Source organism: Mustela putorius, unplaced genomic scaffold, assembly GCF_011764305.1.
Source record: "Mustela putorius furo isolate JIRA1106 unplaced genomic scaffold, ASM1176430v1.1 tig00003913_pilon_pilon_pilon, whole genome shotgun sequence".
NCBI classification, from domain to species: Eukaryota; Metazoa; Chordata; class Mammalia; order Carnivora; family Mustelidae; genus Mustela; species Mustela putorius.
The window spans coordinates 6,144,830-6,157,301 of NW_025422060.1; the positions used below are offsets into that span (position 1 = coordinate 6,144,830).

The following is a 12,472-nucleotide window of genomic DNA, read 5'->3' on the forward strand; positions in this document are numbered from 1 at the left end:
GGACCTTTGACCTACTCGTCTGTTTCCCCCTCCCCCCCATTCACCTGTGAACCTCTGCTGATTGTTTCATACAGCCTTGGTCAACTGCTTTTAGCAGCTAAACATTAAAGCCACTGAAAGCATAAACAGGAAGCTGGTGTTTAGGTGGGAGTTCCTAGGAATTTTATACTACTGACCACAGAGGCCAAGAGAGAAAGGAAATAGGAAAAACAGTGTAAATACCTGGGTGACTAATGACTTTGCACCGCTTAGCTGGCTTTTCTGAGCATTAATACGGAGTCTCTTCTAGGGGAAAACACCCTGAAAAAATTTCAGGACCCTGCGTGGCATCGAAGGGGCAGACCCATGGGTGTTTACTGCTGGCGGTTTCTTGGTCGGTTTTGTTCACCGACTACCGGGCAGAAAGATTTTCTGCCAATTCCTCCAAGCGATCGGCTCCATTTGCATGCGTGGTGCAGACATTTTGCCCAGAGAGCCGGGGTTCCCAGGGCTCCGATTGTAAAGGATTGTAAGGCCACCCCTTCCCTCGTTCACATGGAGAGCGCCTAAGAGGATTTAGAATCAAGTGGGCACATTTGCAGGGCCTTGTTCTGAAGAGGCAGCTGGAGCGCGGGCCGGCCGGCCTGGCGCAGCCAACCGCGGGTCCCGGGGGACTGCATTGTCCTCCGAGGGGCCGCCACGGGGGCTCCATTGTGCGCGGAGCAGGCCTTTTTCTCCTGCCCTCTGTCTCCCCCCGGGCCTCCTCCCCCACCCCCCACGCAGACTTTTCTCTCAAGCTGCCCGGATCCCCCTGCTGCCGCATTTCCAATGCAGAGAGGAGCGGGCAGGGCTCCGGGCTGGCCATCTGCACGCGGAGATTGACAGCGGCCCCGGAAGGTCAGTGCCTCAACGATTTCTGTCTGAACAGCAGGCCACCCAGGCCTCCCGAGCAAAACAGGGACATCTGCTCCCCTTAATTTAGAACACTGGTTCCAATTTCATCGGAGCCCCTTGCTTAACGCCGCGCGCCGGCTCCGGGGGAGGGGTCGGGGAGGGGCCGAGCAGACGCACCGCCTGCCCCCAGCTCCCCCGCTCTAGCAGCTGAGTCGGGCGGGGGCGGGGGGTCACCCACGTGACCCTGGTGACGTCGTGCGGGGGAGGGTAAGGGGGGCGGGCGGAGGGTCGCGCTGGTTCCCCTCCATCCCTTCGGTGCCAACAACGCACGATTCGTCCCGGGTCTGCGGAGGCGCGGGCTGCGGCGCCCGGGGAATGGGGTCCGTGGGCGGCCCGGGGGCGGCGATCCGGCTCCTAGAGGAAGGTAGTGCAGCCCCGCCGCCCCGGTCCTCCGGCAGTCGGAGCTCCGGCTGCCTCAGCCTGGCTGGGAGGAACACGTGAAGGGGCAGGAAAGTTTACTGCACCGGGAGTGAGGAATCTAGCTCAGCCCTTCCTGGTGCAGGTCTCTGGGCCGGCAGTTTGAAAGCCAGCGGTCACAGGGGCCCAAATCCCGCGTGGGCAGTTGACATCGAAAGTCAGTCTGCTTTTGCTGGTTCATAGTGCGTGAAAGAGTGAAAGACATATTTCTGATTGTCCGCCACTAAATCCTCAGCTCCTTGAACAGGAGACCCTGCATCTTAGACATCATTGCGTCTTCGGTTCCTAACACAAATGTTTGGAAACTCATTACCATGGAAGTGGAGATGGACTTAGGAGCACGAGTAGAACTGTTCTTTCTTTATATGACAGAAAACGTGGTGGAGAATGAACCTGCGTACACAGCTCGGTATTAGTTAATTACTTCCCTCCTTTCTTCCCTTTGCTCCTTTGAATGTGCCTGGGTATTAAAGATAGCATTCGGGGGGGCAGGGATAGGAACAAACACGACTCAGCCCTCAGATGTGGCCACTTGGGGAGGGGTGCTGATGGGTGCACCGGGACTCAGGGTGTTAAGCGCAATAGTGGGGTGCCTCCCTCTAGCTTCCAGACAGAGCAAGAGGTCCAAGTTGAATCTGAAGGAGCAGAAGCTTCCTGGGAGAGGGCCACAAGTCCCTCTGCATGGACTTCCCCGGACCCTGTTACCTCCTGCTCATTCTTCAGACCTCAGGTGAAATGTCACTTCCTCCGCACCTGCACAGACCCACATAATATCCTGTTAAGCAGTCCCGTGGCCCTGCACCCTATAATGAGCACAGTTGGGCACGGTTTACGGTCAACTCCAAGCTTCTTGCAGCAGAAACTGGCCTACTCTTCATGAGTAGGGTCTCGACCTCCAGCACAGTGCCTGCCGCGCCGTGGTCCCTAAATATTGGGTGAAGCTCTGAGTAATAAGACATTCTTAGGGAGAAACTCATTCCTGCATTTTCTGTTGTGGAGGCCAGACTGTGAGTATCACATGGGAACAGAATGACCTTTTAGAATGTATTATTTTGTAGAATTCGGCAGCGCAGTCATTTCAGAACCGCCTTCTGCAGAATCAGTGTGAGGTTGGTGCTCCTCAAAAAAAAAAAAAAAAAAAAAAAAGCTACCATCGTGAGACGAGTTTGGGGGACACAGGAGCACATAGAGCCTACCGTGTGCGCCTGCGCGGAGTCTTAACCCGGACTGCTTATTTACCAGGAGCCTCTAGTAACATTTCGCAGCTGGGGGATATGGATGAAGCTAAATGATAACTTTTTAGCCGCATTCCCCGCCCCCCCACCTCCAGGCCCTGGGAGGTAAAAGGAGCTGCTGGGGGAGAGCTCAATGAGGTTCATTGGCCAGTGTGAAGGTTGGCTCCTCCCAACTGGTTTCTTTGTTACACCTGGGACATAATTGTTCCTGGTGTTCCGAGGGAACAGAGAGAATGCAGGATGTGGATAAAGAGCCATGGATGGCATCGTGCTGTCTGAGCTAGCCCACGGCTCTACTTATGCATCTTCGCTGTGTGATTTTGGGGCAAGTCCTTTGCCTCTCTGTACCTCAGACACTAACTATATTTGTGAGTGGAAATAGTGGTGTCTAATTTACGATGTTGTTAAGACTTTAAGAGCTCTCATGTGTATATAGAATTTTCCTGATGGATATAAATTTTATTTAAGTGCTAACAATTAGTTAATTAAAAATTAAATATCCGACCTCTAATAGGTTAATTGAACTAATTAAGTCTCCTGTTGGTGGAGCAGGATCACAGAGGACCATGGCCTCAGGGAGGAATTTTTCTCTGCTTGTTGCCTTCTTAGCGCACATGAAGTGTTCTGAGCATTCATCTTTACTTTTCCAGCTAGGATTCTAATTCTTTAACAGCATTTGCCGAGCTCTCTCTCCAAGTATATTTAAATTGTAATGTCATTATATTCTTTTCTCAAACAGAAAAGTGGAGCAGCTGTATATCAAGATTCAGAAGTTTTGCCTATAATCAATTTTCCAGGACTGACTCAGTAGCCAAGTGCTAAGTTCCTTAGCAACAGGATTATGATCCAGAAGTCCATATTATTTTAAACAATAGAGATCTTCTTACAATGAAAACGTGAATAGGATCTGGTCCCGATTGTTGTAGCTTAATTTGACTATGAAAAAATCAATACTGGATTCTCAGAGAAGAAAAATGTTCAGGGCCTGTATGTTAGAGCACAGCATAAAAATTTACATTGTTTTAAAATTGCACTTAAACTCTGCAGTGTAAAAGAAAGCTGCTTCAATTGTGCACTGTGCAGTGGCTAACTGAACATAATTTTAAAAAAAGGAAGAAAAGAAAGTTGCTTCTGGGAATCCAAAGGTACTCTGAAAATGAACATAGAAATGATTTCTTACCTGTGTATATAATATCAACACTTTAACTCCTTCGAGTCTTTCTTTTTCCATGTAGAACATTAACTTGGATAGAGTTTGCTAGACTAGATGTTTGTAGTGAATCTGTTTTCAGATGTAATCTTCCATGTACTCATGAAAGCTTCATATTTTGAAAGAGGGAGCAAGGACATACTTTTTAAATGTTGCCTCATGCTTAGAATGGAGCTTGGCCTGCATATCCTGATATCACTTAAGTCTTACAGGGGGTCACGACTTAGACATCAGAAATTTGCTCAAGATCAAAAGATTCTCTCTTTAAAAAGAGGCTTTAAAAGCAACATCTAGCTTGAGATCTGAAGTATGCACTGGTTGCTTCTAGGGTTCCACTTCTCACCTTTGGGGATCCCCTGCCCATTACTCCAGCCATTGATTCGGGCCCTGGGCAGCCTCGGCTGGAAGGGGGTGCAGCCTGCCAGGGGCTTACCCCGTGCCCAGCCATACACCTCTGCTGGAGTGTCCCATCCACCCTAGAGATTTTCTGACCCACATGGGACACATTGCGACAAAGCCTGAAATGCAGGGGAGTACATTGTGGGGGCAAACCTTTGACCTATAAGGCATAAGCCCTAATAGATCAATGTTTTCCTTTCTCTCCCCAAGATCGACAGCCCCAAGATGTCTTTCCTACAACTCAGGCAGGACAGAAGGAGCCAGTAGCCACTTGCCAGCAACCATGACTCATCCTCATGCTGGGTTTTCCATCCTTCTCTGTTCCATTCTCCTCATCCCTCTGCCTCTCCGGATCATACGCCACAGTGCGATATTTACGCTCCTGCCCTTGTCCTAGGCTGCTGTCTGGGAGACCAGGATGAAATCATTTCGGCATGACTCTTTTTTTTTTTTTTTTTTTTTTTTTTAAAGATTTTATTTATTTATTTGACAGAGAGAAATCACAAGTAGATGGAGAAGCAGGCAGAGAGAGAGAGGGAAGCAGGCTCTCTGCTGAGCAGAGAGCCCGATGCGGGACTCAATCCCAGGACCCTGAGATCATGACCTGAGCCGAAGGCAGCGGCTTAACCCACTGAGCCACCCAGTCGGCATGACTCTTTACCAAAGGAGTGATAGTATCTGAAAGTCTTTGCACACACAACTCCCCACCCCCGCAATCCCAGCCCTCTCCTCACTGTGAGTATCTCCATCCAGTTATTTTGTGAGATGGCTCATGGCATCACTTCTCTCCTTCCTCTGGATATGGCGGTCCTTAGTGGGAGTGAGGAATCCTGGCTGCCTCTGCTCCGACCACGGTGGGACCCAGGGGGAATTCTGCCATTTGCGTCTGGCAACTGTCCAGCAACATTGGCCCTGTGGTTTCATCTGCTAACTTTAACCTGGCTCTGTTTAGTTTTTCCAATCTGTATATTTAACTTCCTCCTAAGTTTCTCATTTGTTCATTTTATCTTGGTCTATTTATGGATTTGAAGAGTATAAAGAAGCAAAGATTAGTGTGAGTAGGCCTTTAAAAAAAAATCATATGGCCTGCACGTCCCCAAGTCACGTATCGACTCTTACCATGTGACCAAGCTTTGAAAATGATAAGAAAATCATTTCTTCATAAGTAGCAGTGAAAAAACTTTATCATCTTCACTTGGAGACCTTTTATTGCATTTGTTTAATCATTTGTAAGCCTCTAGATTCATACCCTCCATGCTAGGGACCTGCCAAATTGGTACGGTTTTTATGGATGCTGTGCTCAAGGCATGCCTGGACATCACAGCCCAGGGAAGAGACCAAGTTTTGCATCTTACCTCTCCACCATGAAGACGGAAGTGAAAACCTGATGAGTGCATTTGCATTCTGGAAGCAACATGTTCCACACCTGGGAAAACTGCTTCAACCAGAATACATTTCAAAGGTTAATGAGCTTTGAGAAAGGACCAGAAAAAGGAAAGGTTCTGCATGAGGTCTGGGTTATGGTACTACCCCTTGGACCATAGAAGCCAAGTGGGCTTCTGTGCTGGGAACAGAGTCCATGCAGAGTTATTGGCCAGCCCCAGTGGAAAAGTCACGATACAGACCTCCAGGATTCTGGAGCCCAGCTGTACCATTGGCAGAAGAGAGCTCTACAACTTTCTAACAATGGCTCTTACATGCTATGGGGAAGCAGTAGAGAGGGAGCTCCTAACCATGGGACACCATCTCACCAAGTGGCCGAACCAACCCATCCCAACTGGCTTTTTTCAGAACCACCACCTCATATCGATGGGGTAGGCCAAGGAACAATTAACTGTAAGACTGAACTTATGGTGCTTCTGGAATTAAGCACAAGAAGGACTAAGGGACATGGCCAAGCTACACAGGGGCTCCTTGTCACCTAGGTTACTGGACTGGGACCTCCCCATCAGCTCACATCTGTGACCATATGGAGGACCCTTTATGATCAGTTGACTGACGAAGAAAGGTCTCAAGCTTGCTGGATGGGCCAGATCTGTGTGACTGAAAACAACAATTGCATAAAAGCCCCATTCAAAGGTGGCCTTGAACAACAGTCATCCCAGAAAGGTTCGGGTGTTGTCCCTGGTCATCTACTTTGTGTTGAAAGAGAAGTGGCCTGAGGTTAGACTTGTGGGTTGTAGCAGATGGCTTGACCAAATGGGCAGGGGCCTAGGAGGAGAAAATGGGCTGATTAGCAACCAAGAAGTCTGAAGTAGACATTGCTTGGACCTGTGAGAGGGCATACTGTGGGAAGATCTTTGTATTGCTTGATAGCATTCACGAGAGGGAGGCAGTAAGTATGCAGGGAGACAAAATGATTGGCCAGTTAATGGCACCCAACCTCGTCATCAGCCACTTCTAGTATTGGCACAATAGACACATGAATAGAAGAACCATGATGGCAGAAACAGAGGCTGTGCCTGGGCCTGCTAGCCTCGACTTCCTCTTACCCAAGTTTTTCTAGTTCATGCTGCTGCCAAATGGCTAACATTTCATTAGCACAGAGCGATACTGAGTTCCCAATATAGCACCATCCCTTAAGGAGACCAACCTGACATGCTGGCGGGCTGCCTACATTGGCCATCTTCCAACATGAAAGAAATAGCAATTCATTTGAACATGAATGGACACACATTCTGGATATGGATTTTATATTTCCTTCTCTTAGGCCTCAGGTTGCACCACTACCCAAGGCTTAAATGGTGTTAAATCCATTGTCATGGAATCCAATATAACATCACATCAGACCACATTTTTTTCAGCAAAAGAGTTGCTGGAATGAGCACATGACTCCACCATTCTGTCTCCTACTGTACATCTCAAAGCTTCCAGCCAACCAGAGTGTAGCTTAGACAGACCTGTTGAAAGCTTATCTGATGTGCCAGCTCAAAGGCCATACTTCTTAGGGTAGAAAATCATTCTTCAGGATCCAGAGGAGACCTTAAATCAAAGACCTTTAAATGCTACTGTGTTCACGATGGGTAGGATGCAGGAGTCCCAGAATCAAAGAGTAGAGGCAGAAGCGGTCCTACTGACCATCGCTCCCGGTGACCTACTTGAAGAATTTGGGCTTTTCATCCTCACAAAATTGAGTTCTGTGAATTTTGAGGTCCTGGTCCTAAAGCAGGAATGGGCAGGGAATTTCCCACAGGAGAAACAGTAATTACCTCTGTGAACTGGAAGTGTGGTTGGTCCATGTTGGTTGGTCCAATGCCAGCCCCTTGCACCAAGAAACCAACAGGCAAGAAGAAAAGTTGCCATTTGGGTGGGATCATTGAACCTGAGCATCAGGAAAAGGCAGGAAGATACCATTATGTACAGGGATGGGAGGAATAATGTAGAACTACATGACCTCTTTAGGTACCTCTTGGTTTCCCTAGTCCAACTTTGAAGGAAAACAGACCACAGCCTGAGAGAGGCACGATGGCTAGTGGCTCACACCTCTCAGAATGAGGGATCGGTCTCATCACCAAGAAAACCATCAAAGTTCAGTAGAGATGCTTGTTGAGAGTGAGGAAGATCTTGAGCGGATAACAGGAGGGAGAAGATGTCATCCTGAAAGCAACTACAGCATCAAGATCTATAATCCGTCCTCCTAACCTTCCTTTGTTAGGTTCCCACTAAGAACTCACTGGTATCTTGGAAGAGCTTTTTCCAGAACGTCTAAGAAGAGGAGGATCCAAGGGCTAAAAGGGGTGGACTGTCGTGCTTACTTTGATGCACCACCCAATTTGTATTCGAGAAGATTCCTGTTCAGGAATTGAGGTCTCATTCCCAGGTGCTGGGAGTTCTGTGAGAAGATGGCCCTTAGCTCTTAGCCTGTGGAGTTTGCCTCAAGTAAGGAAGACTGCCTGGTCATCTGAAGCTCCCACTGCCTCCCAGGGACAACCTGCATTAAATGTCCCCTGTCTCCTAATTTGGGACAGCTCTAGTCCAGAGCTCCATGTGGGTTGACTGATGTTTTCACTGAGACTGTACTACATCTCAACTTCTCCCTCTGTTCATCCAGCTTTTCCCCCCCTCCCCCTTCCCAGCTGATCCCAAGAGCACTCCCTAATAAACAGCTTCCTGGGAACATGACTTAAAACAGCCAGTACAATTTGGGTTATTACCAGATGAAATAGTTTGTGTTCGAAGGCTGGGGAGCCCTGTGGATAAAGAAACTTCAGTTATAAAAAGTAGTCGATTTTATTAATACCAAACTGTAATTATGAGTCTCTTGCTCGTTGCTAGTTGATTTTCATCAAATATACATATACGTAAAAAAGCATACTCTTTGTGAGAATTCCTGAATACATTCAATCTGGACATATCTCACTTCAGATGCCAGATTTCCAACTCTGATTTCAATTCTCTGTTTGGATTTTAGCCATTTTGTATGAGAGAACGCATTTCCCCAGAGCTAAGTAGTTGCAGACATTCCTCAGAGTTTTGATACGTGGTCAGAAACTTGAGGAGAATCTGCGGATCATCCCTAGAATCCTAAGGGTCGGTGTCTCTTTTGCAGGCCTGGTTTGTTTTTCAGCTCTGTCCGTGCTTGAAACTGGACCACACTGATAAAGCAAACGTTTAATAATTCCGATATCTGCCGAGCTTTGCATTCCACAGGCAACTGTAGAAACTTGAAAGCATGATTCATTTTTATGAAACTCTCTAAGCCTTTCCTGGAATTATGACCTTATATTCACCCTATAGTAGCTCTCGAAACCCTGTGGAGGTTTGGGGGAGCTCAGGGCAGATCAGGAAAGAGGGATCGGTGTGTTCCCCAGCTGCTGTCTGTTTGCTCACATGTTCCTTTAATGCCAAAGTGCCTGGACAAAACATCGAAGCAGATTTTTCTTTGGCATTTCTTGTTGCATCAGTGAGAACGTTCCATCTTGGGAGACTGGGGAAAAGAACAAGGTGATTCCTCTGAGTTTTGTCGTGAGCAAAACTTATGGATCAGAGGAAGCAGTTCAGAAAGCCTCTTTAACAAGTTTGCCCAACTTCGCACTCTAACTGTGCTACATAGGATAACCCCCCCCCCCACACACACACACACAGACATAGCTTGTGTACAGTCTGTGTACTGAGGGACAGGAGGGGACAAGTATAAAGGAAATGTATGCTTGATCATTTGCTGACACTCTTCATGCGATTAGCCTGAATGGCCATATTTGGGGGCAAATTCTTCCAATAAATGATACAGAGGAAGTTGGGCAGACATGCTTCTTTTTTTTTTTTTTTTAAGATTTTATTTCTTTATTCGACCAAAAGGGAGAGAGATCACAAATAGGCAGAGAGGCAGGCAGAGAGAGAGGGGAGAAGCAGGCTCCCCGCTATGCAGAGAGCTTGATGTGGGGCTTGATCCCAGGACCCTGAGATCATGACCCGAGCAGGAGGCAGAGGCTTGACCCACTGAGCCACCCAGTTACCCCTCCTTTTTGACTTACGTAAAGAACTGACAACTTTCCCCCCTTTTTGTATGATCCTTCCGAGGCAAGTGGACTAGATTTTCCATTCGCTATCACATGTCCCAGATCTTTTACTGGAAGGGGCATGTGGGCTAATCCACCGTGTAATATTGACATTGCACGTGGTCGTAGGTGGGTCATGCCCCCCTTCCCTCCCACGATTCCTACCAGCCCCAGCTCAGCCCTTCCTGGTTTGGATCATCCTGGCAACTCTAAAAGTGTACAGTTAGAAGGAAGGTAAGCCTTCCTCATGCTTCCCAGCTTGGAAGCTACAAGTCTCCACTTAGAAGGACGGTAAGCACAAGCTCCCTCAGGTTTCCCAGCTTGGAAGCTTGGACACATGAGGGTCAGTAGGGGTGAGAGTTGCAGAGCATGGATGCATCAGGTAGACACAGCAGGAGGACACTGGGAGAGCCAGGCAGCTGGGGCAAGCGATGTAGCCCAGGACTGTGAGATCCTGAGTCAGAGCCCACATCTTTTGGGCCTACATGCTTTTCGAATTAGGTTAGGTTATCTCCCTTGCGTGGACTTCCCAATTGATTAAGCCAGCACAGGGTGGGGCGGGAAGGGGGCAGGGAGTGTTATGAGAATATTGAACCCAGCCTCGTGTTTGCCTTATCAATATGCATTTCGATGTCAAAATACGCAGTAGTACTTTCCCTCTTGCTTTCAAAACCACCTGCACGTTCCTCTGGACTTTTCCATGGAAGAGGCTGCTGTTGAAAATGATAGTAAACTTTTCTAGTGCTTTTTAGCTCTGACTGGCCATTTGATGGGCCCTCTCTGCCCTGGGCTTCCCCCTCGCATCGCGCCAGGTGTAGCTCCTCCTGTGTTCACCCATGCGATGAGGTGGCGCCCCCCACTTGAAGTTTCTGACTAGAGTCAGACTCTCCCCCCTTGCTCAGATCTAAAAGAATGTTCCTCAGTGTCTTCAGGTCTGTTGTGCACTCGAATCTAGACTGGCTTCCTGATGAACATGTGTAAGCTCCACACAATCCTTATCACCACTGTTTCCTTGGCTGGCAGAAACAGTGCTGGTTCAAGGACTCCCCTTAGATAGTCTTTGTGAGTAAGCGAGGGCCAGAGGGCCAACGGGTGCTGCGCTGGGCTCTGAGCACGCGACTGGCAGAGAGATTGTCCCGCAGGAGATCAGAGCCGGGGATGCTGGGAAGCAAAAAGACTGCCATTCAAACAGATCATTTCAGTGCAACATCTTTAAGTGCTATGAGTGAGGGGTGGCGATCAGGGAAAGCAACCCAGAGATGACGTCTGTGCAGAATCCTGAGGACAGTAGAAATTTACCAATCCATCTATACTCTTCAAGCTAACGACGGGGCCATTTGCCATCTGCTCCTCTTCCTATCCTTATCTTTTCAATCTAAGTTCTCCTTGCTCCCCAGCCAGCCAGCCCTTCTGTTCCAGGGAACTAATCTACTTTCTGTAACCCCCAAGGACTGGCTGGACACTGGCCGCTTTCATCCACACTAGCCTTTCTCCGTAATATATGTGTTCGTTATATCCTAAAAGATCTTCCTCAAACCGAAGGGCTTTAGGTAGCCTTCCCTAATGAATTCTCTTCTGCTTCCTTTATTTCCCTCCTACTCAGAGCTTAAGTTTTAGCTTGTACGGTCTGATTCTAAGAACTCAGATAAATCACACTGGCGTTGGGCATGATTTGGATGTCTGTAGATAAAAATCAGTCAAAGGTGTCAGGAGTCTCCTCAGGTAATTTTACAAAGCAGGAAATGTAGTGCTTGCTGTTTCGCATCCCAGTGTGGAAGCCAGCACGGTAGAAGGCGCCCACTTCCTTTGCCCAGAGACTCCTGGTGTCCTCAGGTCAAGACTTAGTTCTCTCTATAAATCTAGCACTGTTTATAGATAGGAATATTTGGGAGAAATCTGGAGGGGAAGTGTGTTAAAATGGGTTTTATAACCACTATCAAATTTTTATATTTGACTCCCAACTGGGTTATATATTCTTTAGGAATTTTCCATCTTTGGGTCCATATAGAAGGATAGTTAAAAGAAATAAAATTATAATAATAGCTTGATAATTGTGTACAGAGCTTTACAGTTCACATCTAAAGGAAACCTTACCTCCTCTGAGAAGCCGTCTTTTGTCTCCAGGAGAGTTGCGCCCCCCTTTCTTTGGGCTCCAGCCGCTCTCAGGAGACCTCTAGTGTGGCACCTTCTGTGAAGTGCCCTCCTTTATGTTCTGTGCCTGATTTCTGCAGAGAGATTTCTTCAAGAGTGGGGAACTTGGCTTTTCCAGTTGCATGCCTCTGTGGTCTGGCTCCTGACAAGCTCAGTATGCTTTAAAAACACCTTATAGATAAATAAGTGAATGAATGGATACCAAAAAAATGAACATTATTTCTGCATTAAGGGTTTGATCAAGGCTTGTTATATTCCTCTGTGATGGTGATCAAATAAAAAAGAAATAAGAGCAGTTAATCTCGCTGATGACTGTGGAAAACACATTTGTAGGAAAAAGTTTGGAGTTGTTGGTGAAATTCTCTAAATTTTCCCAAGAGTTCTTTTATTCCCAGAACAGATACCAATGAGTTAGTGGTGCCCATTTGCGCCCTTGTATCTGTAGAGTTGGGAAACTGATTTAATTAAGTCCTGTGTTTCCGTAAGAGTGAGAAGAGAAACAATGTTCCAAGAGTTTAAGAAAAAAAAAAAATCACAGAACAAATAGTTACCATGTCAATTATGGAGTATTAGATGCTTCTCGAGTATTTTCTCCTTCATGATTAAATGTTAATCTCTGAGTTATGCAC

General features: G+C 47.3%; 1 long non-coding RNA gene across 1 annotated transcript in view; it reads left to right on the forward strand.

Moving 5' to 3' along the window:
- Nucleotides 1–242: 242 nt before the first annotated feature.
- LOC123388847 overlaps nt 243–12,472 on the forward strand; it is a 56,820-nt gene continuing 44,590 nt past the window's right edge. The window contains exon 1 of the long non-coding RNA XR_006603355.1: nt 243–876. This is a non-coding gene — a long non-coding RNA (uncharacterized LOC123388847). The remainder of the gene's footprint in view (nt 877–12,472) is intronic.